This window comes from Pogona vitticeps, chromosome 1 (genome assembly GCF_051106095.1).
Source record: "Pogona vitticeps strain Pit_001003342236 chromosome 1, PviZW2.1, whole genome shotgun sequence".
NCBI classification, from domain to species: domain Eukaryota; kingdom Metazoa; phylum Chordata; class Lepidosauria; order Squamata; family Agamidae; genus Pogona; species Pogona vitticeps.
The window spans coordinates 8374415-8388668 of record NC_135783.1 but is presented as its reverse complement, the minus strand read 5'-3'; the positions used below and the strand labels follow the sequence as shown (position 1 = coordinate 8388668).

General features: G+C 48.9%; 1 long non-coding RNA gene across 1 annotated transcript in view; it reads right to left on the bottom strand.

Moving 5' to 3' along the window:
* The window catches only part of LOC144584918 (uncharacterized), a 212791-nt gene extending 198790 nt beyond the window's left edge, over positions 1–14001 (bottom strand). Inside the window, exon 1 of the long non-coding RNA XR_013539408.1 lies at positions 13634–14001. This is a non-coding gene — a long non-coding RNA (uncharacterized LOC144584918). The remainder of the gene's footprint in view (positions 1–13633) is intronic.
* Between the last annotated feature and the right edge of the window lie 253 nt (positions 14002–14254).

The following is a 14254-nucleotide window of genomic DNA, read 5'->3' as shown; positions in this document are numbered from 1 at the left end:
CCATTCCCGTGGGCATAGAAGCACCCTCTTTCACACGCGCACAACCGGAATACCGCAGTTGTTCGTGTCCCGCGTTCACACGAATTAACTGCTTCTCACTTTGCTCCCATTCGCTCGGCTCTCCACGGGCGGGAAAGCCCCCACCTAAGTTCCTGAGCTAGTACACCGGCCTCTGAGCACTGGTTTGAACTGGAAACCCTCCGCCCAAAAAGTCACCCGGTGAGCTTGCTGCCCAAGGGGTTGCTTGGCTCCGAGCATAGGATCGGGGCTGCTCTCCGCGCAGACAGAAAGGCCGGTCTCTTTATTCCACGGATCTTCGAATCCATCAACCTCCCCCCGGATCGCTCAAAGTTGATCTCCAATTCTGGGCGATTTAGTGGAGATCAGAGCCTAAATCTTGGTGTCACCAAAACTTTACGCGATCTCCCTCCCTTTAGAGGGGGAAGAAATAATAATTCTGTTTAAGATAGATTTCTGTCCTTCCCCCCCCTCCAGACACTTTCACGTCACAGACCTGCCTGCTTTACATCCCCTTCTCGTACACCTTCTCTCTCTCTCACACACACACACACCCTCTTACACCCGCCCCCTCCCTGAGCCAGGATCCCGTCGCCTTAAGGGAGAAGCGATCTGGAAAAGGAGTTGCGCTTGCCTGCCTCTAAACGCGCCCAGGACTTGGAGGGAGAAGAAAGAAGAAAGCAGGCGATCTCCAGAGAGAGAGAGAGAGAGAGGTCGGCGAAGACGCTCCCCGGGGATGGGGAGGGTGTCGGTTTGGGGGCGAGAGAGGAAGAGGACCGGCTTTGCACGCAATCGGTGCGTCCCGGGAAGGCGACGGAGTGACCGTTTGTGATGGGGGGGGGGACACACGGCTCCGTCTCCTTCCAGGTACGCACCGATTTCACCTTCTCCGGCCAAGACTGGAGCAGGTGGAGTTGTCAGCATGACCTTGATGGTTCAAGGTGACTTGGTGAAGAGGGAGAGAGGAGGAGGAGGTCTGGGGTTGTGCATAAACTTCTGGAGTTTTGCGGAGGTGGGGGTGCTTTGGTGTATATGCTTTGCAAGGGAGCCATGTATACAGGTGCGTACGTGAGAGAGAGGAGAGGTGAGTTTCACATTTCCTTCACTATCCCATATTATTGCACTTTAGATATGGAATTAAATTGCACAGGCATCGCAGCCCTCCTGATTTTACTCCAAGGAATTGCCCCCTTGGAGGCAAGGGGCTTACTCCCAGGTAGGCGTGCGCGGGACTGCAGCCTCGGGCGGCCCGATCCTCGGCGCGTTTACTCGAGAGCCAGTCCGCCCCCCCCCCCCGGTTCTGCTGGCAAAGTGAACCAGGCGCCGGGCTTCAGAAGATGCCGTTCTAGCCTCTGTGAAATGGTTTGGGAAAAGCCGCGTGGAAATCGGGAGGGGGGGAATTTAATTCCCGGGTGAACTCCCCCCCCCCGATCCGGGTGTAGCACCTTTCCTCGGAAGCCGGCCTCGGTTCAAGACGCGGGGCTTCCTTGGAGTAAAAGCGGCGAGGCGATCGCGTTGCGCCCGACGCCTCTTTTGTGGAAATCAAACAATTCAGAGCGGCTCCGATTTATCCGGGAAGTGGGATCCCCGGGAGACGGGAAGAACGGAACGGCCTCTGGTCAATTTCAACCGCCGCTGCTTGGTCGCTCGGCTGCTTTCCAGGCGCTCGCCGCCTCCGCCTCTGGAACGGCAAGGGCTCCCCCTAGGATCGCCCGGGTGGATTTGCTCCACGGCCGAACATTGGAGGGATGCGGCGGCAGGGGGGGGGGGATGAGAGAGAAGAGAAAATCGGAGCCCATCGCCAACTCTTCCCAAAACCGGGCAGACTAGCGATGCATCCCGGGAGCCTGGGCAAAAATCATAAGCCACCTTCCTTGCTCCCTCGTGTCGCATCCTCTGCCTCTCCACCTTTTTTATTTTATTTTATTTTATTTTATTTTATTTTATTTTTTATTGCGCTTCTTCCGAGCCAGGGAGTACCGCAAGCGCGCGCCCAGAGGGCATGGGAAATGACCCCTGCTTGGATTTCAATTCCTAGCGGTGCGCGGGCGTGTAGGCCAAGAGAGAGAGAGAGAGAGAGAGAGAGAGAGAGAGAGGTAAGAACAACCTAGGGAGACTCAGCGGTCAGGTGGCCGGATTCTGAGAGATCAGCAAAGGATCGCTATAGGATCGGGTAGCGAGATGGATCTGGTGGGGGAAAAAAGGATGGGGGACACGGAGGCCGTGGGAATCTGGCAGAAAAAGACACGCGAGAGGGCAGGACCTGAAAGATTAGAGAGTCTGATTATTTTAATTTAAAAAAAATTAAAAAAAATATTTTCCCCCAAAAATTAAGCTTAGTGAATGGCTTCATAACATGACCAAAGCATTTCAGAGGCCGGCTTTGGAATTTCCCCTAGACTTTATTCCGGGATGAAGCGTCCTGGAAAAGTCTGAAGGATGGGGAGAGAAACCGAGAAGTTTGGGAAAACCACCTTGGGTAGCTGCGATGCCCCCAAGATCTGCGGGTGGAAGGTGGGGATGGAGGGCCGAGCAGGACCACCCACCTGCAAGAAGCCAGCCTTACGAAGAGTCCAGTTAAGCCCACCTGCTTGAGTCCCCCCCCCCTCACCGCGCGTCCTTCGGGAGACGGGGAGGGGAGGGCGGCACCTGTTCTGAACCCGACAGGGACTCCTTAAGAGAACGACGCAGCCTTAGGATGGCGCGCAGGCAGGTGGTCGCAGGAGGAGGCTGGTCGTAGGCAAAGCCACCCATAGGCGGTACATAAGACGCAGGGCGATGAAAGGAGAACGGGAACGACGCTTGCCTCGCAGTCGGGGGGGGGGGCGGCGGCCAATAAATGCGAAATAATAACTACCTACAGTAAATGGTCGAAAAAAAGCGAGAAAATATATAGGAGAAGAGGCAACGAAGAGAAATATGCATAGAAACAGAGGACGCTTTCTGTCTCCTGTCTTTCAGAATCTCTCTTTCCTGGATTTGGGCGCTTTGAGGCGAAAACAGCGGGCGCCGCTCGTCCCTCGCCTCGGGCGGCGAAATGTCTTGGGCGGTTCTGCGCGCTGTCTGCGCTCGTCCCAGGGAAAGTTTTCTCTGCTCTTGTCCAGTTTTTAAGCCTGTTCGCAAAAAGAGAGACTTCTGGACTGGGGAGAGAAACTGGGTGGACACCTTGACTGGGAAGCGCAGATTCCTGAGTCTCCTTAGCCGCTAAATGGCGCGATGCTTAGGATCGGAGCCAGAGAGACGCTTCCGTCGAAATTGGGGGGGGGGGGGAGAGAAAGACCACTGCTTCTCTCTCTCTCCCCACCGCCTCCACTCCACGTGTAAAAGCTGATTCAGCAACACATCACACCACCCCTCGCGGGTGTTGTGAAAACGCCTTAGGATCTGAAACACGGGCCTGCGCGCTCGCTGCAACTCTCCGTCTTGAAATTCTACTGCTTGCTTCATCCAGAGCCCCCTGTTAACAACGCCGGATCTGTTTCTCCCCCTGCCTTTTTCTTCCTGTTTGGACAATATTTTTTAATCAAGGCAAAAAAAACCACCCACATCCCAAAGACGCAGAACTGTGTAAAAGTCTTCGGCGTCCCCAGATCTTTTCCAGCTCCTCTGCAGGGGACGAGGTGGGGGAAAGGGGGCACCCAAAAAAATATTTTTTGATCCTAAACCATACGAGGTTTTTTAGGGTCCTCTTGCTCGCCCTCCGGCATCCTCTAGGTAGGAGGAACGGGGAAAGACCCGCGGGGTCATTGGGCAAGGCGACCCCCAAGGAAAGGGATCACAACCCGGTGGGGAGTTCCCACTCAACTCAGGCGAACAGGCAGGATCTTCTTAGAGGAGGCCGGAGTGGCCTGGGGATCAGGATTGGATTCGGAGCAAGCCAAGCACCCCCGCAAGTCCTCGGTGGAAAAGGCCAGGGGAGATGATTCCCCCAGTGCAGTGCGCGCGTGGGGTGAGGGTGGTCCAGGTACAGCCTGAAGGATCCTCTCCTGAAATCCCAGGAGGATCTGGTTCTGTCCGGGGGGGTGGTCTGCGGACCGGCAGGAGAGTCTGCCTGGCACCTGCGCGTGCCTACAGGTGAGCAGACACGGGGAGAGGACCTCTCAGCCTCTGGTTGCCAAGATATTATTCTGTTGCATCCCCTTGGAGGGGAAAATCTGCCCCACGGAGTTCCCAGCGCGCAAAAGGTTCGGGCTTCCGCGCCTGCGATCCACAGCCGTGTGGATGCGTCCTTGGTGCTTCTCACCCCTTCACAACCGCTCCCCAAAAGGAAGAGGTGTTTTTAAGGGGGAGGGGGGGACTGTGCAGAAAGGCGAAGGGCCCAGGAAAAAAAAAGAAGCCAAGTCTCGTTCTGTGGAAGAAGAGGGCATCTCACCAAGTGGAACTGGTTCGAGAAGCTACGCCCGAGAAATCTCTTCCTTTACACATCTTATTAAAGGGGGCAGGGACCCCTAACCTTAAGGCTAACAGGCCCCCCTTTTTTTTAAGTGGCTACCCTTGGGCCTTCACCCAAGAAGGTGAAGGTCTGACCAGGGCGTGCGCCGGCGTGGGATCAAGAGCGGAAGGAATCCAGACCTGGATCCAGATTTAATCGCCCCGTTTGGGTAGACCCGCTGAACTCAGTGTGAACGCGATCGCCTTGAATCCGAAGGTCCTTAATAGCCCGATCTTTTGTCGGGGGGAGAGAGGGCGCCTGTAAAACGTACCCACGTGTGTGAGAAAGAGATGGGGGTTCAGACGTGGCGCAAAAATATCATTTCCAACGGGGGTAGATCGCTAGAATGCAAGCGAGTTAAGAGAGCTCCGTTCATTCAATGGTTCTCCCCCTATTAGGTTTCTCTTTCCCCACAGAAGTCGGCAATACTTTCAGCTCTTATTTACCGAGATGTAAACTCATTGACTATGCGAAAGCCTTTGACTGTGTGGACCACAGCAAACTATGGCAAGTTCTTAAAGAAATGGGAGTGCCTGACCACTTTATCTGTCTCCTGAGAAACCTATATGTGGGACAGGAAGCAACAGTTAGAACTGGTCATGGAACAACTGAGTGGTTCAAAATTGGGAAAGGAGTACGGCAAGGCTGTATATTGTCCCCCAGCTTATTTAACTTATATGCAGAATACATCATGCGGAAGGCTGGACTGGAAGAAACCCAAGCCGGAATTAAGATTGCCGGAAGAAATATCAACAACCTCCGATATGCAGATGATACCACTCTGATGGCAGAAAGTGAGGAGGAATTAAAGAACCTTGTAATGAGAGTGAAAGAGGAGAGTGCAAAAAACGGTCTGAAACTCAACATCAAAAAAACTAAGATCATGGCCACTGGTCCCATCACCTCCTGGGAAATAGAAGGGGAAGATATGGAGGCAGTGTCAAATTTTATCTTCCTGGGCTCCATGATCACTGCAGATGGAGACAGCAGCCCTGAAATTAAAAGGCGCCTTCTTCTTGGGAGGAAAGCGATGACAAATCTGGACAGCATCTTGAAAAGCAGAGACATCACCTTGCCAACAAAAGTCCGAATAGTCAAAGCTATGGTTTTTCCTGTAGTGATGTATGGAAGTGAGAGCTGGACCATAAAGAAAGCAGACCGCCGAAGAATTGATGCCTTTGAATTGTGGTGCTGGAGGAGGCTCTTGAGAATCCCCTGGACTGCAAGGAGAACAAACCTATCAGTTCTAAAGGAAATCAACCCTGAGTGCTCACTGGAAGGACAGATCCTGAAGCTGAGGCTCCAGTACTTTGGCCATCTAATGAGAAGAAAAGACTCCCTGGAAAAGACCCTGATGTTGGGAAAGTGTGATGGCAAGAGGAGAAGGGGACGACCGAGGATGAGATGGCTGGACAGTGTCTGCGAAGCAACCAACATGAACCTGACACAACTCCGGGAGGCAGTAGAAGACAGGAGGGCCTGGCGTGCTCTGGTCCATGGGGTCACGAAGAGTCGGACACGACTAAACGACTAAACACACACAAACTCCGTTGGCCTCTGTGGGATCGGTTGCCTACAGCCTTCCCCTACCCCGACCCTATGACCTGGCAGAGGGAGGAGTGTGCTTACAAACGTAATCCCTGGCATAGAGGAAGATGCTCCAGAAATGCTTTAAAAGAATTCCATCAGACAGGTTAAGATAACGCCTTCAAGAGAAAAATAATATTGGGTTTCTTTCTCCTGCCGGAAGCCTCTGGGAAATTGTCTCGGCCTTGGGCATGAATTCAAATCAAGCCCGGAAGCTCCTTTTAAAAATCTCAGCCTTTCTACCCAACTGCGCTTTGTGATTATACTTCGGAGAGGTTCAAAGGCAGAATGGACTGCCTTGCCAAAAAATGGGTAATATTCGGGGGACTAAAACTCCTATAATCCCCAGATAGATGATGGGCGTTGTAGTCCCCCATAAAATGACGTCACCCGTCTCTGGATTTTTCTCCCGCGCACAGATACATGAAACGTGGGAGGACAAGGGAAAAGACTAATGGGAGGTATAGGGGGTGGCCTTCATATCCCCAGAGAGTTTGCCCCCCCCCCCGGCAAGTTTAAAAAAGGTCGAACGGCTCTATTACCTGTTTTGGAGGTTTAGGGTCCCGGAGAGGAAAAATAAGATTTTTTTTGGTCCTATTTATCGCAAATGGTCCTTTACTAGAGTCCGCACTGAAAAACCGGACTCCGCCTGTAAAGCCATTTCAATGTCTTCCTCCAAAGATTTTTTAGTCATTGCATTCGGAGTGGTAAAAAAATACCTTTTTATTAGATACTCCCAACTTTCGAGACATGGACACGCCACAGAATTACACGTCCCAAGATCCCATTGGGGGCGGAGCGGGGGCGATCATCCCACCCCACCCGGTGGAAAGATCAGGGCTCCTGTTCCATAGGCAGAGTCGGAAAGGGTGATACTGTTATTAGTATTCCTAAATTACAGGTTGTTGGAGTTGGGCGCGCTCCCACTCGCTTCCCAGGTAGGGCGACCTGATGAATTAAGGCCCTCCGAAAAGTCCAGTCACGAACAGCCTTCCTCAGATCTTGGAAACTCAACGCCCGTGGCTTCCTTGAGGGGGTCGATCCATCTCATCCTTGGGTCTTCCTCTTTCCCTGCGGTCTTCAACGCTTCCCCGAATCCCCGGCTTCCTTGTCTTCTCATGGGTCCAGTTGAGTCTCTTTTTTTTCACGTCCGGAGAGAGTTCAGGCGTCAACTGCTAAAATCCCTAAATTAAAAGATGAGCTTCTTTTGGGGGTCCTGTGGACTAGAGACTTAAATCCGGGGTGTACGTTCCAAAGCACAAGATCTCAGGTAGGTGGGGATCGCAACACCATCCTACCTCGCTGGGCTGTTGTTAAGACGACGGGGAATCTATGACACAGCCTTTCAGCGTTGTTCCAAGCCCTGGCACTTTTGTGGCACCGTCTGTGCGGTGTCGGGTCGGTTAGCAAAGGCTGGTGTGTGTGTGTGTGTGTGTGTGTGTGTGTGTGTGTGTGTGTGTGTGTGTGTGTGTGTGTGTGTGTGTGTGTGTGTGTGTGTGTGTGTGTGTGTGTGTCTCAGACCGGTGTGTGTGTCTCAGACCGTAGTCCTCCTTGCCCCACGAATGACTCTGACTTCTTCTCCCTCTCGGCTTGGCAGGGCTGTTGTGAAAAGCGAGGAAAAACGATCGCGCCGTCCGCCTCCAGATCCTTGAAGGAAAAGCGCTGTATAAATCTAAGTAGCCAGAAATAATGAACAATATGTAGTCCCCTCCAGAGAGAGAGAGAGAGTTCATTGGCGACTTATCTCCAGACACTATGATTACAGCCGTGTGGTCCCGCTTTAACCTCCCAGCGGAATGATGGGTTTTGTAGTCTGAGGAGGTTCTTTGAGGTCACTTGCTGGATTTAATCCGGGCGACCCATTACAGCCGGCTGTCGGAGAACTGTCAATCACTTCCCAGACTACAAATCCCATGATTCCACAGGAGGGAGCCCTGGCTTTGGAAGCGGGATCAAACTGCGATAACAGTATAGTGTAGATCCGCTATAGCGGGCCAGAAAGTGGGCGCTGGATCTCACCGGGAGGCAGGCAAAGCGCGATCTCTACTCCGCTCGGGTGGGTGGGTCGGAGGAAAATCCGTTCCCTGGCCTGAAAGGCTGGAAAAAAGACATTGCAGCCCGAGGGAAACCCCCTCTCCTCCTTCTCCATCTCGCACACGCACACTTGAATGGCACAAGTTCGAGTCCGCACACCCCTTTCTCACTTTTCACCATACTTTGATTGGCACATATTTTTTTAATTGACTTGTGCGAGTCACTCTTTAAAATATTTATTCACCCAAAAACGTTTGGTTTTTTTTTTCAATCCATATTTTAAGGGCACGAATATCTCTGTTTTTCTCTCTCTCGGGCACGCACGCTTTTCATTTTAATGTTCATGACAAACACACGTTCCTAAGGACCTACGTGTATACATCTCTCTCACTCACTCACACGCGCAGATTCTTCATCCTATTTTGAATAGCACAGACCTTACCTTTCTCGCTCACACACAAGCGCTTTTCACCTTCCCTTTCCTAACAAAGCACAAGTAGAGCCATAAATATGTTCACACACACACACACACACACACACACACACACACACACACACACACACACACACACACACACACACACACACACACACACGCTCAAATTTTATCAAAATATGAATGGCATATTTATATTTATACACCTTCCTGACACGCAGGCGATGCTAAATGGGTGCATCTATGGGTGTCTATCCCTCCTCTGAACCCACTCGGGGTTACTCGCGAGTAGACAACCTCTTGGCTCTGCGCTGCTAAAACGGCAGGCTGCGCACGGGCTGAGCTGGTGGCGCAGGTGCCGCGGCGCGGAGCGGGACCTGCTTCCGATTAAGCGTCCATGGCACACTGTTCTGGCCCTCGGGAGATCAGCGGAGGCTTACTCCCGAGTAAACATCCCACAGGCCGCCTTAAAGGCCGCCTCCCCCACGGGGCTTTCTTCGCTGAATTCAACCAGGGAGGCAAGGGCTCCTTTCCGTCAAAGGCATCGTCCGCAGCTCCTTCCCTCCAACCCGGGCTTACTCGAGAGGAAGCGGAGCCAGGCTCTGCCGGTCTTCCTCTAGGCCGGGGGCTGCCTTGTCATTGCAAAACAGGCCTCCCTGAGCGGGACTTGCTCACGTGTAGAGATGCAGGGCCTCCTGCTGCACGCCTGCCTGGATCGGGTTGCATTTGCAGAATGACTTCTATACAGTATTTTCTATTGTAGCGGCTTAACCATAACCCTTGTTTTCCCAACAGATTCGGAATACTTTAATCTGCGACCCTTATTTCTCCTATTCATAGTCTTAGGGACAGATTCACTAGTATGGGGCTTCCTTTTTTTATGCATGGAGTGTAATATCTACCAGGTAGCAAGGGTGTGTGTGTGAAAGAGCCTGAGGCCAACGGTGAGAGATGATGGATCAGCGATTCAGCATCATCCGGAGGCTAGGGTGTAGTCATGAATTTGGAAGTGCAGGAGGGTTGTTCCTGACAAACCCTCATGGCTGGTTCCCTAATAAAGACATTCCCAAAGGGCAGGTAGCTGGACCAGTCCATACCAATAAAGGAAGAGAGCAGGTCTTTTGTGGAATTAACGGCTCTATGTTGCCCATCCACCGACTCTGTGGAATAAGCTACTGGAAGAGCTACACCTGGATTGACATGTAGGAGGCAACTTAAAACATGGCTTTTCAGGGAGGCCTTCCACACTGACCCTCGCTGAGTGTACACCTCTTGTGCTGATATTATAGGAAAACCTGCCTCAGGTGCCATTTGGTTTGCATTGCGTAGTTTACACTCCTCCCAGGAGAATTTTCAGTCTGGGAAACTGGTTAGATTTATTTCTTGCCCTTCCAGCACTGAAGAGAGTGATGATGCCAGGAATCGCTTCCGTCTAAGTTCTCCAGTTAATGAGGGCTGAAAACCCATTGCTTTGCGTAGTGAAGTCACATTAGAATAAGCCCATTGAATCAGTGGGGATGTGATGCATCAACCCCTCGGTAAGTTCCTCTGATTCCACAGGTGCAGTGTACTAAGTCCCTTTGTGACTTAGTACACTGCAAATAAGCCACAACTAGAGTAGGCCTATTTGCATTAATTGGACACATGGAGGAGTTGACTTACCCTATCTCTGCTAATTCAGCCGGAGTACTCTCATTGTGACTGACTATACTAAGTAACAGAATGTCAGCCATTAAGAAAATAGCAAATTCATTATTATTATTATTATTATTATTATTATTATTATTATTATTATTATTATTATTATTATTATTATTATTATTATTATTATTATTATTATTATTATTATTATTATTATTATTATTATTATTATTATTATTATTATTATTATTATTATTATTATTATTGCTGTTGCTGTTGTTGTTGTTGTTGTTGTTGTTGTTGTTGTTGTTGGTGGTGGTGGTGGTGGTGGTGGTGGTGGTAGTAGTAGTAGTAGTTTTATTATTATTCGTTTTATTTATATGCCACATTTCTCCCAACAAGGGACCCAAAGTGGCTATTATTTCCATAGAGTCATAGAATAATGGAGCTAGAAGGGGCCTATAAGGCTATGGAGTCCAACTCCGTGCTCAGTGCAGAATTCCAAGTCAAACTAGATCTGACAGATGGTTGTCCAATTTTCTCTTGAATGCCTGCAGCTTTAGAGCAGTGGTTCTTAACCTTTGTTACTCGGATGTTTTTGAACTGCAACTCCCAGAAACCCCAGCCAGCACAGTTGGTGGTGAAGGCTTCTGGGAGTTGCAGTCCAAAACTCCTGAGTAACCCAAGGTTAAGAACCAGTGCTTTAGAGCAGTGGTCCCCAACCTTGGGCCTCCAGATGTTCTTGGACTTCAACTCCCAGAAATCCTGGCCAGCAGAGGTGGTGGTGAAGGCTTCTGGGAGTTGTAGTCCAAGAACATCTGGAGGCCCAAGGTTGGGGACCACTGCTTTAGAGTGCTCATCAGCTCCTGAGGTCATGGGATCCATTGTCGTACTGCTCTAACAGTTAATGTTTTTGCTGATATTCAGCCTAAATCTGGTTTCCCGTTGCTTTAGCCCAGATGATGCGGCCCTCCAGATGTTGCTGAACTGCAAATCCCAACATTCCTCACTGTGTGGGCTAGGAATTATGGAAATTGAAGTTCAACAACATCTGGAGGGCCACATTTTGCCCACCCCTGCTTTTAGCCCATTATTACATGATCTGTGCTCTGGGATGATTGAGAACACATCTTGCCCCTCCTCTGTAGGACAGCCTTTCATATATTTGAAAAGTGCAATCAAATCACTCCTCAGTCTTCTTTTCTCAAGGTTAAACATGCCCAATTCTTTCAGCCTTTCCTCATAAGGCTTGGTTTCCAGCCCCCTGATCATCCTTGTCACCCTCCTCTGAACTTGTTCCAATCTGTCAGCATCCTTCTTGAAGTGTGGTGTCCAGAAGTGGACATGATACTCAAGGTGAGGCCTAACCAGTATTGAATAGAGGGGTACTAGCACCTTCTGGGGTCTGGAGACTATACTTCTGTTTTATGTCCTTAAGTAATTTTATGAGATATCTTAAACTAGATATAGCTTAGTATGTTAGCATACCTGTTTTAAACCTTTCCTGAAAAAAGAGTTTCATGGAAACTATTGTTCAAACCAATGTAATAATTGTGCCTTAACTCTCTCCCCCACCCCACCCATGAATCCTGGGAAACTGTGTTTGGAAATAATCCCTTTGTAGCAATTCCTTGCCTTCTCTCACCATCACCCTGTGTATGTTTGCTCACACGTCCCCGATGACAGTCCAAAAACACAGCTTACTAACTTAGTTCATGCCAAAAAAACTTGTTCTAGAAGTTTTCATTTCTAGCCGGAGCAGGTCTTTTGCAAAGCTAATGGGTCTTGAGCGCATATGTCAGAAGTAGCTGTCCCAAAATATTGAGCACAACATGAACAACTGTTGCAGGACTCCCACAAACAACAAAGTGGAGAGTGGAAGATTGTCGCAGATGTTTTATTCGTTAAATATTTGTGTCTCTGTTTTCAACTCCCTTTACTGAGCTCAAAACAACGCACATAAATTAATTTTTTTTATAAACACACAAGTAAATAATAGATCAATTGCTGCAATGTGGTGTTAGGTTGTTTCTGGCTTATTACAACCCTATGAATAAATGACCACCGATGCTTCCCACCCTTAACCTCCCTGCTCAAGTCTTTCAAACCAAGTCTTGGTTAAGTGTACATACAGTACTTTAGTTATTTATGATTTACATTTATACTCTGCTTTTCATCCAGTGAGCTTTCCCCCCTCTGATTTCACCCTTACAAGAACCCTGGGAGAGAATAAATGGCCCATGACCCTATGGAAACTGTTGTAGTTGTACGGGAGCTCAAACCAGCATCTCCCAGATTCCACACCAGCCAGCTGCTACATCACACTTGTGGTTAGTGATGTCATGATCCATGCTCATCCAGCAGTCCTGGTGTTTTGATCCTGTGAGCCCCGTCTCCACTACACCCTATTGTACTGTGAAATGACAGACAATTCATGCCAAATTGCTGCCCGCTACCTCATCCTCAAAGGATTCTGGCCAAAGGCTCTAGTTTGACTATATAACACCCCCCCCAAAAAAAAACCACTGGAAATATCCTTTGGACCCATATATGAAGGAGAGACAAAATCTCAGAATGATTTTTTAAAAAATAAGGAGGGCGGGGGTTATAGCACTTAAAAACTGTCCAATGGATTATATACCAAGCAATCTGTGGCTTTTTCCAAGAGCTTTGTCTTAACATTTAGGGAATTTTTCTCCTTCATTTTTGTTTCTGCATTAACTACACCAAAAAGTGACATACTTGTATATTAGGACATTATTTCACACAGCCAAGAAAGTGCCATTTAAAATGAAGGCTTTATTTATTCATTTATTTATTGGGTTTTTTACCCCGCCCCCTAGACCATGTCTCCTCGGGGCGGCTTATCGTTCCCTCTGGCTTATCGTTCCCTCTGTTTCCGATGTTTTGGGTACGAACCTGGTTGTTGATATGGCCAACCCATGAAGAAAAGGAGCACATCGGCCCAGCGTCGGTCATCACCGGCCTTTTGAACTCTGCCAACAAACAGACCAGTAGATGGTTAGGCTGTTGGTAACAGTTTTCCGGCAGCAGCATTTAAGCTCTCTCGAACCTTCGGTCTTATTTGGATATTTCTTTGGAAATATTCTTTGCCAGCGACAAAGCCAAACTGCTTACGTTGCTTTGATGCCATAGGTTGATGATGCCGTCAACCTCCTTTTTCAAGTGCCAACTCTCTCTGCGTCTTCAGTCCAATTTTTCTGTGTCCCTCCAACATGCAACGGATTGCAGTGAGACCATTTTTAGCGATGGTGACACCACATTGTCAGAGATAGTGTTGTGATGTCATTGGCAAAAATGAAATAGCATTCAACAGCTACAGTCGGGTCTCTACTTAAGAACGTCTCTACTTAAGAACAATCCAACTTAAGAACAGCTCCATTTGCTAAATTTTGCTTCTACTTGAGAACAGAAATCCAAGATAAGAACAGGAAAAAAAAACCCTTTCCTGCTCTTTTTTTAACCTTAGGTCATCTTAGGTTAAAAAAAATTCTCCCCCTAGTGGTAGAGTACGTATTAACCAGCTTTGGTTAATGTACGAACGCACCTCTACATAACAAAAAAACAGCCAGAACGGATTAATTGGTTTTCAGTCCATTCCTATGGGAAATTTTGCTTCAACTTAAGAACATTTCAACTTAAGAACACCATTCCAAAACGGATTAAGTTCTTAAGTAGAGGTTCCACTGTAGTTTCTATGGACGGAAAAGAGCAGATACGGATTAAATGGTTTTCAATGCATTCCTATGGGAAATGCAGATTCAACATAAGAACTTTTCAACTTGAGAACCACCTTCCAATACGGATTAAGTTCTTAAGTAGAGACCCCACTGTAATTTAGAGTCTCTCGGCGCGGTGGTTAAACTGCAGTACTGCAGCCAAAACTCCAGTCATGTCCTGGATTCAGTCCCAGGTAACTGGCTTGAAGTTTACTCAGTCTTCCATCCTTTTGAGGTCAGTAAAATGAGCGCCCAGCTTGCTGGACCGGGGTGTGTGTGTGTGACAACATGTCATCTTCATAATTAACTTCTAAACTACTCAGAGAGTGCTTTAAGCACTATGGGGCAGTATATAAGCAGCATACG